The following is a 17,577-nucleotide window of genomic DNA, read 5'->3' on the forward strand; positions in this document are numbered from 1 at the left end:
CGAACCCTTGCTTCCACCTGGGGTGATGTGTCACGGATAACATCTGTCTAGCACAAACTTCTTGAATGTCGAATTACCTGCTCTTGACAAATATGGGATGGAACAGACCCAAAGGCCAAACAATGGGGAACAAATCGAAGGTCAAAGTGCCATCACGAGGACGGACACTTTCCTAGCAAGTCTTGCTTATGTACAACTTTATAATGATCCCCACTGCAAAGATCGGTTTCCAGTTTTGATGTCCCATAAAACATCGTGAGGGTTTGGGTTTGATCTACTTTAAATTCTAGGCATGATGTTAGTTAATTATGGTACAGCTAACCACTAACTTTGTTTCCATCATGTCTAAGGTTGTCAACATTAAAACAAAAGAGTGAGCGTTTGTATTCTCTCTAGCCGTGTATTAGACACCCCCCCCCCCCAGTATCTTATCTTGATGAAGCCTGGTTATTGTGTGGCAAAGAGGGGGTAAGGATGAGTGGGAAACAGGGAGGCTAAGAGCATCGGCATCGTCTCCTAAGGATAAGCAAACCCAAAGAAAGTTCCTTGCTACTTCTTTTAACCCGCTTCAGGAACATTTCGACGAGAATGGCAGTAACCTTGTGAAATGTCAGCGTCTAAACGGTTTAGTGAGCTGACATTCTTTCTCCAATCAAATCATTAAAAAAAGAAAAGAAAAAAACTCTTCCTAAGTTTTCAGAACCAACAGTTCAAGCGAATTCCTGAATATGTACTTTTTGTTTGAGACTTAAGAACTAAGATTTTGTCAGTTTTTCCCCAGGACTCGTGGGCTCTTATAAGAAGTTGTGATCCTATAGACAGCAATTGGATAACCCCTTTCTCTAATTATCTTGAACGGCGCGCGCGCGCGCACACACACACACTTAACATTGTATCAAGTGGAATTAAGCAAGAAAACAGTTTCCATAGCTTCCAGACTACCTACTCCTGGGTCCTTCCCATTTTTCTTTGGGCAGTCATTGAAGGCAAGGAGATCCGTCTTTTTTTAGTCGGGTTGAGTTTATCCTTTCCCCCAAACTACGTTAAAAAACAAACAAAAATAAAATAAAAAACAAAAAACCCAACCCTCATCATTCCCCAAACATGAATACTCCAAGAACACAGTGAGGAGGGAAATTATGTTTCTGGTTACACAAGTCCCTTTCTTGCTTTCCCTCCATGCCTAGCAAAGCCGGTAAAGGCATGTGAAAACTTAATACATACTTTGGTTTATCACTTAAAAAACCCAAACACTTATGGATATGGATAACGTTGTACAGAATAGAATAGGGGTGTTTTGTTTTGCTTTGCTTTCCTACAACAATTCACCAAACTCAAGAATAGCGTCTTGGCAACTTCAGCAAACAAAAAAGCTGGTTTTGACACACGTATCCAAGAAGATATGCTTGATTCAGCAAAACAACACGGTTCTGGGCATAGGATGGAAACCTCCCGGAAAGATCTACGCGGCACTGAAGCGTCAACTTCCACTATATAGCTCCCGCCTACAGTTGGAGGTATTTCAGGACCACGGACAGAGGAACTCAGCCCAGCGAGCTTCTCGCTCATCAACGCAGAGCGTTGTCTCTTGCCTTCTAAGCAGTCTCCCACTATCAGCGCACCAGAAGTCACATAGGTGTAACAATCTGCTAGGAGTTAAAGCCAAGGTGTGTGTGTGTGTACGTGTGTGTGTAAGCCTTTTGTCAAGACTTTAACAGTAGCCGCAACGAGCTCCATCTTTATAAGAGATTAGCCTGCCCCGTTGAAATCGGGCCTCCGTGTAGGTTCTTGTTTTTGTTTTCAAATCTGAGATGGTAACTAAGGGTCTATTTGGTCTGAAAAGCACATTAGCTCAAAGAGATAGTTGCTACTTAGTGCTGTCCATGTGTGAAATTGTGTGAGTTGGGAGATCGCACTTAAAGCAGCCCTTTTTAAAGGGTCCTGTTAAGGTCATGTTTGCTGGGCAAGCTGGATAACTTAATGAGTATAAAACAAGTAGAAAGGTATCCAAGGAAATCGTTCCACTTCTGAAATAGCTAGGTCTACGTGTTGCCTAATTCACACCGCCTACAAGAACTTTGATATTTTAATACGCTCTCTCTCTCTCATTCTTGTAAACTACCATCCACGTGCCTCATACCTAAACATATTTGCTAAACTGTAAGTCTACATACTATTTTCATTGGAGAGCCCACTTTAAAGGAAATGTGTTTCGTTTTAGGAGCACACGATAACAAGGAGCCTAAATATATGTACTAGAAAGTAAATCATGTTGAAACCAAAGCTGCAATCCAAACTCACTTACTAAGGAGTAAGACCAACTGATTCAGATAGGCTTACTCCTAGGTAAATATGCGTAGGATCGCGCTACACATGTTGGAAGCAAACCGTACTATAAGCCTATAAGTTGCCATTGTTCTCAAGTATTATTATTTTTTAAGTGCTGCAGTCTTAATGCTAATATGATACGTGTCTTGCCCTCTTCCCCACCCCCAGTGAAGGACTGGTAAGTACAAGGGGGTGGGGAGAGAAGGAAAGAGGGAGAGCGGGGGAGGGTTTTAAAAAATATTCTTTACAGGCAAAGACACCAACAACCCCTTAACTTCTTGAAAGGGAAGATAAATGATCGTTATTTGGATTCAGATTGGGGGAAGCCATCTGTTTGCTTTCTCGGCAAAAACTCCTTGTTATTTCTCTTCATTTTTTAGAATTTAAAAGAAGTGAGGAGAGGGGGCTTTTTGGTGTGCTCTTTATGTGGTGGGCATTTCTCCCTACCGCTTCCCTATGACTTGGGTGCAACACAGGTTTCTGGTTTCTTTCTATTCTTTTTTAAGGCCATGTCTACCAGCCAGGCGATCGGTTCCATCGCCTTTCCCCTCCCTCTTCTCCTTCCCCCCTCCCGCTTTGTGCTCGGATCAAACGCCTGCACAACAGAGAAAGTGACAGCACCAGGCCACGGTAACAAAGCCACAGTTTGTACCAAAAGACAGACCGAGGCCCAGAGAGACACGGCGGCGAGAGAAACAGCTGTCTTATCAGCACGTTGCAGAGATGGAGATGGCTCGAGAGGTCCTCGACAGATAATCACTTGAATGGGGAGCGCTTGCAATGCGCCAAACTTCAGCCTTGATAAGCCCATCCCCATGCTAAGGGAGCAGCAGCCACAGATCCAGCTCCGGTTCTGCTTTTTTGTTATATATATGAAAATCCGTGCTGTAAATTAAGAAATTGAAATTCGGAGGTGGGAGGAAGAGGCTACAGGCAGCAGCGTGTTGCTAATAGGACAGCTAAAGTAAACAGAGGTAGTTAGAATGTCTTTCAAGCAAGGGGGAGGGGGCTTGACAGCCCTGATTTAGTGCTGCTTTGAAAGAAGAAGAAAAGAACCCCACATTTCTTGTCCTTAAATGATACATGAGTTGGGAATGGAATGGTTGATCCCATGTTGAGTTGAAGAAAATATTCCTCATGCAACAACATTCATTTTTATAACTGCCCTGGAAGACTGCACACATCCATCATTCCTCTGAAAGATAGATGAAATCGCATTGTGTGTGCGCATGTATGTGCACATGAGCGATGTGTGTGCCCACTAATATAAATACTCCACCAGTAACTGCGGATAGGGAGAAAGTGGCCTCCATGTGTACACAAACACACCCTTCCTCCCTTAGGGATCATAAATTAGCAAAGTCATCTCTGAAAGCGGGGAAAGCCTAACTAATGAGCTTTGGAATAATTACTGAATTGGTGCAAGAAAAATGAGCCATATGCTGAGCTGTTTGTGGAAACAACAAATCCTGTTGGAAAGGCTAATGGTGTCAGGGACTCAGCTCCTCCCTGCTTTAGAGAGAATATGTCTCATTTTGAAATAAGACTTACTTTATTTAGTTAAGATGGAAAGCATAAGAGAGGGCACAAGAGCTGATCCATCTGCAGTGCAAGCTGAGAGGTCTCCTTCTGTATGGTGAGGTCGCCTTAATCAAGGTACTATTTCTCAACCCTCAGCCCTCCCCATCCCATTGGTAAAGTAGGAATAATACTGCCTTCCTTGTAGGTTTGTTGTAAGGATTATTGAGATGATTGATAAATATAATATATTGCACTATAAGCTCCAAGACTCTATAAGCTCCAAGACTGTCTCACAAGGGGTGACAGTTGTAGATGTTGTGGACAATGTGATACCAGCATGTGGCTTTGGACTTGACTGCCGAAGGCTTTCTGGAACTAAAGAGAGTTGCTATCAAACCATGAAATCCCATTGGTGGGTTTTTTTGGGAGTCACTGACTAAGTTGCCTGCAGACTCATGCCTGGACATATAGGCATGTCACTGCTCAGTGGCTTATGCACTATTGTGATTAACAATAGTAAAGTTAGCCTTGTTTTTTTGTTCAGCTAGTGTGAAATGTAAGAGTTGGAAGTGGGCATAACAAACAATGGAACAACCATGGTTGTGATCATTATGATCATGATTAATGATCATCACTACAGAGCTGATGAAGAAGTAACTACAGGTGTCTCCTAATATTCCACCAGAAGCAAAATAGATCTTATTTACTGTGATTTGTGATACAGAATATAATGTGTACCCAAGATGGTAAAGGGGAAGTTGCAGGGAGGAAAGTGCAAGGAATCTATTCTCTTTTTCACAACATGGATACTTTCTCAAAACCACTAACAGGGGAAGAAAAGAGGATGAAAACAATAATCCTTGGATGACTGAGAGGATAAAAAGATTATAATACTTATAGAGGGTAAGTAGCTGCAAAAACATTACATGCAGCAAAAGTAATTTGCTCATTCATATATTGTTTGGCACTTGCCTTTTGCTGCTAGCTGTTTCAAATAATGGGAGTGAAGTGCAAGCATCTTCACCTCCCCTGCCCCTCGCAAAACTAGAGAACTACATTTTTCCTTTCCTCTTTGACTTCACAAAACAGTGAAAAGTTATCCTAAGACATGACATATAGCTGGAGTACAATCCGTAAAAACATTTTTAATAATTATAGTCTTTTAAAATCATAGAAAATTGCTATAAAACTATTGTAAAATATATTCCAATAAGTTACTATTACTTAATACTATAAATCAATATGAGAATTCATAACGAAAGTACATTCTACAAACATTCTGGAAAGTACATTCTACAAACTTTCTTTGTATAAACTTGGTTCAAGTTCCTTCAAGAATTGGGAAATATACAATTCTAATAATTACATTGTAACAATTAACATGTATTTAAGTTACAAAAAGTTAAAATAAGAATATTACTTTCAGGAACTGGAGTTTTATGTTTTTATGCAATTAGCTGAGGGAGAAAAGTGTGTGCATTGCACTGAAATATCTCTCTTGTGCCATAATCGTTTTTTCTAATAATATAATGCTGGGAAATAATGGCTATTGTCCATTACTACCTTAAAAAAATCTTCCAACTACATTCTCTATGGTTGGAGAACTACATAATTAATTAGATCTTTAGATTATAAGATCACATGCATGAGAGACAGATTTGTGGGACATGCTTTAAAGATATCTTCCAGTGTAATGTTAGAAACAAGCTTAAACATCCTGTGTGCAGTAAACAAATCAAGAAGGGATCTGCACTAAACCTTTGCTCTGACATACTCCGTTGCTACATGCAGTGATCTTTCTCTATTTCATGGAGGAGCATTCTAAAATATGACACCCCACCTGCAATCTGCACGAGAGCAGACTAGAATTCTACCACCTTAGTTTATCAGCCCACTCTGTGCAAATGTGTGGAGCCATAGAGTTATAGAATTTTAGCATTGGAAGGGATATTGGAGTTCTTCTAGTTCAGCCCACTGCTCAGTCCAGGAAACTGATACAGCATCCCTGACAGACGGCCATCCAACCTCTGCCTAAACACCTCTAGCAAAGGAGAGCCCACCACTGAATGAGGCAGACCTTTCCACTGTTGAACAGCTCTTACAGTTATAAGGAATTTCCTTGTGTGTATCCTGAATCATTTATATTGGGCAGCAGTGATATAGGAAGATGCTGAAAGGCATCAACTTATACTGTGCAGGGGATGGCAATAGTAAACCCGTCCTGTATTCTACCAAAGAAAAGCACATGGCTCTGTGGTCGCCAGGAGTTGACATTGACTCAATGGCGACCATACTTTACCTGAAGGTTCTGCAACAGTGCAGCATATAACATATTTGATTTGGGGCAACTCCTTCCCCCATAGGGGCAGCTTTGCTATGAGGGTCAGGGGTGTCCTTAGGGCAGGGCAAGCAGGGCGACCACTCTGGACTCCGCTCCTTTAACCCCCATGAAAATTAACTGGAAGGGGCCCCCACATTGGCTGATTTGCCCTGGGCCCTGTTCCCTGCCAGGGCTCTCTAAGGACAGCCTTGATGAGGGCTGCCTATCCTAGAGATGGATAAACAGCCAACAGGATTGGATGTTACCAGCTAGCTGTCATAGCTTTCTCTTTGTTGCACAATTTCCTGTGTTGAGGGGGAGTTGCCGGAGTCACCACCTCCAAGACCCAAGGCTCTGAGCACAAGACCACTGGCTCCTTCAGCAGCATGGAACAATCAGAAAAACCGGAGTAAGACTGCATAGTATGTAGGCCACTATATTTTAAAATATGCAATCTGCTCCTATTGACCTTTACACATAAGTGGTTCACTCTGCATTTACTGAAGCTTGCTCCCATTAAAATGTGCATATGATTACAGCCTCAGACTAAAGAAATGTAGTCCTTAAAATAGGGCAGGTGGATAGTCTTACCCTCTCAATATTTGGCCAGAAAACTTACTCTATAAGGACGTTTCAGAAGTCAAGGCAGTAAGAGTTATGTAAACACAATTCAATATACTGGCTGAAATAGACTGGTTCAGACTGGTTCAGCAAAAATGCATGTTTGTTCAGGAGAAAACTCCATTCAGGATCAATGGGCTTGTTGTCAAGTAAGTGTGAGCAAGATTGCAGCCTTAGTGAGTTTGTGGCTGAGGTAAGATTTGAACCAGGGGCTTAGTGGCTCACCTCATCCAGCGCAATTACAGCATGTTTATTAGTCATACCGAGTATATTGATTTGATGCTAAATTAATGCTGGTATTGGCTGTTCTTGTTTCTTCCCATCCCATTATCAATCAGTTTGCTTTTTGGATTTTGCAGCAGTCAGTTCAGGCTGATTCTAGAGAGTGCAATGAAAGTCCCATTGATGATAAAGGGTTAAGATTGTTTTAATGGCCTCTTGCAATCATAATGCAATAGTGCTTGTTTTGTGTCTTGCCCATATAGATTTCATTTGCTAGGCTACTTTAATTCTAGGAAGCACACATGCACACCTCTCTCTCTCTCTCTCTCTCTCTCTCTCTCTCTCTCTCTCTCTCTCTCTCTCTCTCTCTCTCACTCACTCACTCACTCACTCTGTCCTGCCTCACACAACACATAGCCACCCCCACAATTTAGCAGAAAAGTAGAGAATTCATAGAAGCATAACCTGATATTTATCATCAATAAAGTTTCATCTTTATACAAAGACTACTTTTGTCTGCTAACCACATTCCAAGAAATATTCCCATATCATATTTCAGTATTCCAAATCATCCTCCTTTTTGAACCTAATCTACTCATATACAGCCACACCCAGGGTTACTAGAATAGCCCTGCCACCCCAACAGCCACAGATCCACATGAAGAAGGTGCTTTCATAGTTTACATTATTTGAGAACAGCATATCCAAATAAGCTTTCCAGATGTTGGGGAAGGGACTGTAGCTCAATGGTTGAGCATCTGCTTTATATGCAGAAGGTCCCAGTTTCAATCCCTGGCCCCTCCAGGAAGAGGTAGGAAACCCTGGAAAGCTGTTGCCAGATATAGCAGACAATACTGAGCTGGAGGGCCCAATGGTTTGTGTCTCTATATACGGCAGCTGCATATGCGATTTCTGTTAAAACAACAACAAGAACATCATCCGATTGCTACTGTGGCTTCTGTGTCTACATTTGGAAATCAGACAAGCTGAAACCACTCACTCTAACCCTGTAATGGCTGCATTGGTGATGCTGAAATCCTGCTTTGGCAAGAAGCTTCTTGTTATTACAGAGAGATGGGAAAACATGCACTTGAAAATGAATAGAAAGAAACAATGGGCTTGTGCAGATTATACTGAGCACAGTGGCACTCATGGTTACAGCTGCAAAAGTGGGGAAGAAGTCCCATGTGGCTGCTATCACTCACTCCCTCACTCCTGCTGGACATTCATGGTTACAGCACCATTTGTGTAAAGGGGGGAGCACTTTGACCGTGATGGCTGGCACATCTGTGAGTGGCAGCCTGGTTATCGGAGTGGGTGGGAGGATCTGAGTGGAGGATCCAAGCGGCTGGGAACTGAAATGGCTCACAAACTCCCCCACCCCCAAGTTCTTGCAACCAATCCGATTGCCCCAAATGCCTCATGTGAACAAGCCTGGGTGATTTATTTACTATTTATTCATTCATTTAATTTGTATATCGCTCTTCCTGAAGTGGCTCAGGGTGGTTTACATTAAAGTCAAAAACACAAAATAAAACAATTAAAGCCAAGAAACATTTAAACCAGATTATAACTAGATATCATAAAAAGCCAGGCTGAATAAATGGGTCTTTAAGACTCTCATGAAGGCCTCCAAGGAACACAATCCTCTTATATCCTTGGGAAGCACGTTCCACAACCTGGGGCATCAACTGGGAAAGTCTGATCCCAGGTCACCATGAGATGAACTGGTGGAACCCAAAGACAGATCCCTCCAGATGATCTTAATGAGCAGTGAGGATCTTATAGAGAAAGGCGCTCTTTCAGGTAACCCAGACCTAAGCCACTTAGGGCTTTAAATGTAATAACCAGCACGTTGTACTGCCTGGAAACATAGCCCTGCTGGTTAGATTATCAGCAACTCATCTGTCACTTCAACAATCTCAAGTCTTCATTTTAGCCAGAGTTTAGCCTCAAGAAGGGTCAGTTTCCAACAGCAGAGTTCAGCTTGGAACACATTGAGCCCTTTCTCACGATCCCATGAGGGTGGTGGGGAAGGCCGCAGCAGCTAACCTTCCCTGCAGATGACCCAAAAGAGTTGCTGGGTGGGTGGATTGCATACCCAGATGAGCTGCTGCTACCCCAGGCAGTGCGGAAGTTCAGGGGCCGGGGCAACGTGTCGCAGCCCATAGAAATCACACAATGCACTGAGCAAGCACCACTGGGAGCAGCAGGTGGTGACACACAAGCAGTTAGCCCGGGTTAAGGGCAAGCTTGCGCCCTTAATCTCAGCTAACCAGTGGGCTCCTTGGGTTTCCCGCAAGGTGCTGCCAGGAGCCATGCAGCTCCTAGTGGTTCTCATGGACAGTTAAGCCCAGGCTTAGCTGCCCTAGCCCAGTCTTGGCAGCTTGTGAGAACAGCCTCATTAAGTAGCAGATGCCTCTGAATGTGTCCAGAATGCCTCCCTCCTCACAAACTTAAACACGTCTAGCCCCACTCACAACTCCAGAGATTGGAGGGTGGTACTTTCTAGCATATTTGAGCCATGAGGCTTCTCATTTTAGAAATTAAACAATTCATTTAAAATTATTGCAACCATATTGCACTGAAGATAATTTTGTGGCAACTCAACACTTACACAACAAAGATGAAAATTGGGATTACTCTTCAAGCCACTTAGGATATTTAAAAGTGGCCAGTGATTTTGGAGTGCCAAAATACTGATTGCTGGACAAATAAGAGCACCCTAAATGAAGATGGCTTTTTAAAACAAATGCTAATTTGATGGGCATCTTATACAACATCTAAAAATCAGGAGTTTAATGGTGTATCTCCAGCTAAACATCCTAAGCCACAATTTTCTTAAGAAAGCTTAAGAACTGCTGCTCTGACACAATAAAAAAATAAGTCTAGTGAACTCTTCTTAATATTATTGTATTGTATTGTAATTATCGGGTGGTTTTTTTTGTGACGTGCTTTAAGGGCCTTTGGTAGAAAAGAAGAATATAAATATAAAGAAATAAAAAAAATCTGTCTCTATCTCTGTATCTGCTGAACGAATCCTCAATAGATTTACATCTCTTTTCCATTTTACAGGACATCTTCCCTGCATATTAGCTTGCTGCATAGTGACATGGTTTTCAGATTACAACACCTATATAACTTTGTTGTGCCAGGTGGTTCAGTTGAAAATGTCCAAGAAATACATATTTATGTAGACACTGGTAGTTATCTCAGAGCCGAACTACCCAAATGGCAGAATCAAGCAATGTAGCTCAGAGTTGACTACTTCAGACTATAAAGGTGGGGGCGGGGGCGAGGGGAGGACACAGCAAGTTTGATTATTCCATATGTAAAGGACATCCCGAATGTAGAAAACCAGCATATCAAAGTAGGAAATGTGAAAACATTCGTCCCCAGCATGGCTAGTTTTCTATGTGGCGGAATTAATTTTTACCTAAGCAAAACATTGAAACATTCAGCCCCCTACTGCTGCCTAAAGTGGTACAGTCTAGGAAGAAGTGCATGGTATGGTTGTCATGGAAGTAGTTCAGCTCTCATAAGAAAATTAAGGGAACCTCTGAAATAACCTCTTTTAAATAACCCCTGAATCCGTGATTGTGAATTTAAGTCCATTCTGGGAAGTGTTTGTTCCAGTCCATAGCCTGTTGAGAAAAGTGGGAATTGGATAGTGTGGGAGGGGGGGGAAATTAAGGGAGGGGCTTCCAGAAAGCAAAAGCTTTCATATCCAGAGGATCCCCACACTCCTTCCCAGCAACAAAGGTTACCAATAGAGTTGGGTACATAGATACCATCTAGAGAAGGCCTTGTAGCCCATTAAAGGTGCCATTTATAAGTTACAGCCACAGAGAGGGAGCTGTTTTTCCATTGCTTAATTCTAAGTTGTTGCCATAATGTTAAAAGGCTCAGCACCATGTGGGCGGGGCTAATGATTCAAATACTTCCCATTGGTGCCACTGATAGTGGCTGGGAAACTACTGATGCTGGATTTCTTAATGTTACAGCAGCACAGTGGGATGACATTGCTGCTGTAATATATGTACATGAGGAAGGGTCAGAGAACAGCCAGTACTTCTGTTAAGTGTTCCACCTCTAGACCACGGTTCTAAACAAGCTGAATGTCAACAAAGTCTTGTACTTGGGTGCCTAATCACTTGGTTGCCTGAGTATATACTTACTCAGATATAAAGAAATATAAGATGTATGCGACTTCAGTGGGATTAACCTCCAAGTAATGGTGTTTAGAACTGTAGCTTTAGTGCATCCTTACAAATCTAAACCTTGTCAGTTTACTCTAAGGAAATATTTCCTAAACTTCTGATTGCTAAGGTATGGGGTTGTTGTACAAGAGGCCACTCGTACATTGCACAGGATAGACTTCAGATGGTGCAAAATTAAGAATTAGCAGCCTGTAGAGGAGTCCACCCCTTGGGTTTCTATGCAAGTCAATGTTCTGGGTATTTCTCCTGAATAGAAGGTTAGCCTAAATCCAAGACAGTGATTCATGCCCAGAAGCAACAGGGAAATCTCTTCTGTGGGCAGGGCACATTTGGGATCACAGCAATGGGTAATTAATTTATTACTTATGGCATATGATGAGCAGTTCTCCTGTGGTATGCTATTGTGTGCCAGGTAACAGCTTGAGAATCTTAATGGAGGAATTGTTTTAGGGATATCTGACATGAGAATGCTGACTTGGCATAAGAACAGGGACATCATTTCAAGTTTTTTTGGGGGGGGGCACGGAGAGATGAGATCTTCAGCAAAGTGTATTTAATACATTTATAGCCCACTCTTTCACTCACAGAGTAGTTTAGAGCAATAAACAAAACACAGGCCTATACTTTTAAAATGCAGACTTGTGGATATATTCAGATTTTTTTTCCTTTCAAAAAAGCATTGCATTTTAAGCATTGCATTTGCAGTGTATTTGCAATAAAAAAGAAAATTTGTAATTTTCTTTTTTAATCCACAAGAATTGTAACAATGGATTGCATCCTAAGTGGATGAGTGGAAGAAGTTGTGCAAGGTGACTTTTGAGTATTTCCCCTCTCTCTATAGCCTTCTGTGCCCTCCAAAAATCTGCCCCTGTAGGTTGGGGATACCCTCTGGCACAGGATAAAAAGTGGCAAGGGGAGCAGTGGCAGGGAGAGGAACCTAGTGAAATGGGGAAATCAACCCCTTCCTCATGTGTGAGTGGGATTTCTTCCATTCCTGCTGCAAGCACTAAGGAGACAACCCAGTGCTGTTGACACAGTTTCATTAAAAAGAAAAGAAACAGAAACAGAAAAGGAGATTTGTGCCTTTGGCATGCATGCCTGGTGCATTGTCCCAGGTGCAGCATAATCCTAAGCATGTTTATTCAGATGTCACTTCCACTGCAGTCAATGAAAATGAAACATTGCAGGTTTGTGCTTAGGATGCAGCCTTAGTTGCTTATAATAACTGGCTGCTCAACAGGCATTCTCAGAAGTGTGGCACCCACTTCCATACAGGGTTGATAAAACCCAAATATTTTAAAAATAAAATTAAAAATGGATTTTTAAAATTTAAATCAGATATGTATTTAAATTGGATTTTTAAAAATCTAAATCAGATTTTTAAAATTTAAATTGGATTTTTAACATTAAAAAGAAATCCTTTATTAAAAAAAAGAACCTAGGTCAAAGATATTGTCATGAATGTTAGTCATAACTCCTAATTGTATTCTGTGAACATGTTAACAGCAGTAACTGAGCAAAGAGGCACCTTTTCAAAGTGGTAATTCTCTTTATTTAGCAGGGGAAGAGCAACTGGCCCTATCCATCCCCAGCACAGCATCCCTCCAATGATTGTTGCTGATATGTACCTTATTTATTTATTTTATTTATTTAGTACATTTATAGACTACCCCATAGAAAAAAGTCCCTGGGCAGTTCACAATATAAAGCCAATTAAAACATCAACACAATTAAAACAATTTAAAATACAATAAATCTCTAAAACCAAAGCTTTAAAAGTATAAACTAAAAGCCAGACTAAACATGTATGTTTTCAGGTCCTTCTTAAAAACATTCAGAGAAGGGGAAACTCTAATTTCGTTAGGTAGTGCATTCCAGAGTCCCGAGACAACTCTAGAAAAGGCCTGGTCTCGAGTTGCCACCAACCGAGCTGGTGGCAACCGCAACCAGACCTCCCCAGGTAGCTTTTCACATGGAGCTTTTGAAGCCCTTTAACTCGCATCTCCTCCGGAATGGAGGGAGTATGTTTACATATCGGCTAGATTTACCCTCAAGTCCCTGTGAGTTATTGGGAGCAGTTCACACACAATTCAGGTTTTTCACTGTGCATTCAAGTGTAACCTGATTTATATCTGGGGTAAAAAAAATCCACTATTTGTGTTAGTTTTTTGGGACAACTTCGAGTTCACAGTAAAGCCTCCCCATAAACTCACGGTAAAATTTGCGGTGTGTAAAAGCCCAAAATAACCCCAGCTAACTTGGCAAAGAGGCACTTTTTAATGTGGTGATTCTCTTTATTTAGCAGGGGGAGAGTAACTGGCCCTATTCACACCCAGCACAGTACCTGCAGTGACTGTTGGTGGTGTCTATCTTATGTTTCTTTTTTAGATTGTGAGCCCTTTGGGGACAGGGAGCCATCTTATTGTGTATTATTTCTCTGTGTAAACTGCCCTGAGCCATTTTTGGAAGGGCGGTATAGAAATTGCATAATAAATAAATAAATAAAATAAAATAAAAAACTTAACAGAAAGTGGGGTTGATGAAGAAGAAGGCGCTTTCTTAAATACTTCGGACCCAAGCAATTTAGGGCTTTATTGGTAATAACTAGCACTTTGTACTTCACCCAGAATCTTACTGGCAGCCAGTGTAATTCTTTTAAAATGGGTATAATATGATCTCTTCAGGAAACCTCAGAGACCAACCTGGCTGCTGCATTCTGTACTAACTGCACTTTCCGAACTACATACCAAGGCAGCCCAACGTAGAGTGCATTGCAGTAATCAAGTCTGGATGTTACAAGCATATGCACCACTGTTTTAAGGTCGTTTATCTCCAGAAATGTTTCTTTTTAGACTGTGAGCCCTTTGGGGACAGGGAGCCTATTTATTTATTTATTTATTTATTTATTTATTTATTTATTTATTTATTTCTATGTAAACTGCTTTGGGAACTTTTGTTGAAAAGCAATATTAAAATATTCATTGTATTCATATATGGGGATGAGAGATAACAGACCTGATCAATTCTATTCTACAGCATGCGCATGCATGCACACACAGTCAAGCCCTTGCGCCCCCCCCCCACTCTAAAAGTGCAAAGACATTTGGCCCATTCACAGGTTATGTAACATTAGTACAAAGAGTGTACAGTATGCACAGGTACAGATCTGTACATAGGTACAGTCATTCACATGTTATGTTGAATGCAGGTACAGCAGTACATTTCCTATCTGTACCACGCATTTGAAGGGCCTGTATCCAGGTTCACTTTTAAAATGAATCCAGGTACAGTCATTCACACAAACATGAGTACAAATATACAGAGTTCTGTAAACTCGTACAGCATAATGTCTAAATCAGGCTAAAGAAGGTCAATGAATGAATAGAAATTTGGGGGAATGGGGTAGATCTGAGTAAGAAGGAGGAGTCTGCATATAAATACAAGGGATAGGCGAGGGGAATAGCAAGTGAAACCAAAAGTGAGCAGTATGTATTCATGCAGTCCTGAGAACATTCAGTGTGTATACTCCATTGTAGAAGGAAAACACCTATCATGGCAGCAGGCCACAAAGGAAACACCTATCCTGGCAGCAGGCCAACCTGGGAATATTTTAATGAAGTTCCTGTACCTCTGGATAAGACAGGCATGTGTGCGAAATGCAAAGTGTTGTTGTTTTTAAAAGTATTTTAATTGGTTTTAAATAGTTTTAATCATTTTAAAAATTGTTTTTATATTGTTTTTAGCATTGTGTTTGAATTGTGGGTTTTATGTCTTTTAAAAAGTTGTTGTACACCGCCCAGAGCCTCTGGATGGGGCGGTTTATAAATACAACAACAACAACAATAATAATAATAATAAACAACAGTGCAACAAATAGATGCAAGGCATGGTTGCCTTAATGAAACAGCATTATGAGAAGTACACACCTATTATAATGTGTACCTACCTTCTAAAAATGAAACATACATCTATCCCTGAATATGTATTAACGCTATACTAGACAAGAAAAATGATAATCATAATTTTTACTAGAAAATGATGATTAAATAGAATCTTCCTGACTAGTGATTTAAATAATTAAAAAGTCCTTCTGTGGAACCAATTTAAATCATGATTTAAATTGTGATTTAAATTGATTTGATCTAAAAAATAAAATCACCCCTGTTTCCATATGGTGTAAACCCACACTGCAGGAGCACAATGCAACCACACATGGCAGAGGTGATTGTGCAGGTCTTTCACACATACTTAGAACCCCATCATTAGGAAGGATGCTGGTTGGGTGGGAGAAAACTTCAGTGGATCAGAACAACTTGTAGGAAGCTGCTTATACAGATGGCCAGAAACAGAGGTACTTTTGAAGAATAATCGCATGTGGTCCAAAACACTGGAGAAGTGGCAGGGCAATAGCCTTCTCCTGGCCTTTCTAAAGGGCACTTTTGTTCTGAATGGATGATTTACATGGTTGTCTTGTAAAATTCATTCTTCCTTCTTTCTGCGGAACTCAGTGGGCCAGTCATAGTATAGATGTTGCCATGCAAGAGAGCACAGCCTTGGAATAAATCCTTCCTTTCCAAAATAGGAGACCAGCCTTGTCACACAACTAATACAGCTTGTCTCCCAGAAAAATCCGCTGACAAGCCTGCTTTTACAGATCTACCTGACAGGCAATCTTGGGCTTATGAAAAGGTAATGCAGCATTAGCTAGCCTGAAGGAGAAAGGTATAAGATAAATGGCAGGGCCCGGCTATGTAACTTTTATCCTGTACTCTAGACCTTTTAGAAGAGTGACAGCAGCAGCAGCATAAAAAGCGATACGTAGTTTGCATATGATACATGTAGATTAAAGGTCTGAGGTGTTTTTAAAAAATAAATAAAAAGCTGCAGCAAATATTTGGAAAGGCATTGCATTCCAAAAGATGCCCTCCTCTCTGCCCCAATATTTGTTATTAGACCTTTGTGACTTACTTCTATATGACTTATAACTAATGCAAATATGAGCCATACTATAGGTAGGCCTGTAGCAAGTCATTTTTGTGGTGGTATGGATCAGGTTGTGCCCCTGCTAACTGGGCAAAGAGGCACCTTTTAAAAGTGGTGATTCTCTTTATTTAGCAGTGGGGAGAGCCACTGGCCCTATCCACCCCCAGCACAGTATTCCTCCAGTGGCTGATGCTAGGATCTGTCTTAGGTTTCTTTTTAGATTGTGAGCCCTTTGGTGACAGGGAGCCATCTTATTTATGTGTTATTTATTTTATTTTATTTTATTTTATTTTATTTTATTTTATTTATTCTTTCTTTCTTTCTCAGCGTAAACCACTTTGGAAACCTTTGTTGAAAAGCAGTATATAAATATTTGTAGGGCTCTGTGGGCGCCAGGAGTTGAAATGGACTTGATGGCACACTTTACCTTTTTAGTTGTCGTTGTAGTAAATAAAAGGGATGCGACATCATTGCAGAGCAAACAGAACACATATAGCCTGACAGGTAGTTTAAAGTGTGCTGTCAAGTCGACTTTGACACCTGGAGCCCACAGAACCCTGTGGTTTTCTTTTGGTAGAATACAGGAGGGGTTTACCATTGTCTCCTCCCACGCAGTATGAGACGATGCCTTTCAGCAACTTCCTATATTGCTGCTCCCCAATATAGTATCAGTGGGAATTCGAACTGGCAACCTTCTGCTAGTTAGTCAAGCATTTCCACACTGTGCCATTAGGTGGCTATTGAGCGGTAGTTTACTGTATTTAAAGTTATTTAAGTCCATTTCTTCTTAGTGAATAGTTGAGTAAAAGAACTCCCAGCACATGTTCCCTCTCATTTAATTATAAGTAAAAAGACTTGAGACTGACATTTCTTTTAAAAGTGAAAACTGGACATTCAGGGAGGGACCCGGAATTGCCGTGATGACCAAAAGATCCAAGATATGCCCTGAAACTACAGCCCACACCAATAGCCTCTACAGGATCACCAGATACAAAGGAGACCAGGCTTTCTTAGTGGGTGGTGGGTGGGATGGTACATACAGTATGTCTATTCGCAAGGTACAGGGTACTTGCATGTAGGATCCTCTTCATATTTCATATCAAAGTTTACACATACAGACATACTATATGCAGGTTATTGTCAAAGTTATATCTGCTTTTCGCTACTATTCTTGGCAGCAAATTCAGATATGAGATCATCAAAGGCCATTCCTCTCAGAAGATCCCATCCTGTAGAGAGAACAGATAATGACAGTCTTGACTGCTGCATTGTCTACTGTAATTTATTTTTAATCAGGAATAGTTTGGCAAAAGCTCTTTCTTCTTCACATTTTGAAATGGGCAGTTAGATAAAGATCCCCCC

At 41.0% G+C, this 17,577-nt stretch overlaps 1 non-coding gene across 1 annotated transcript; it reads left to right on the forward strand.

Annotated features, from left to right (window-relative positions):
* The first annotated feature begins 7,740 nt into the window (after positions 1–7,740).
* TRNAI-UAU (transfer RNA isoleucine (anticodon UAU)) lies at positions 7,741–7,816 on the forward strand. Its single transcript has one exon. It is a non-coding gene; the product is annotated as a tRNA-Ile (tRNA).
* Positions 7,817–17,577: the final 9,761 nt, after the last annotated feature.

The sequence above is a fragment of the Hemicordylus capensis genome, chromosome 2 (genome assembly GCF_027244095.1).
Source record: "Hemicordylus capensis ecotype Gifberg chromosome 2, rHemCap1.1.pri, whole genome shotgun sequence".
Classification (NCBI taxonomy): Eukaryota; Metazoa; Chordata; class Lepidosauria; order Squamata; family Cordylidae; genus Hemicordylus; species Hemicordylus capensis.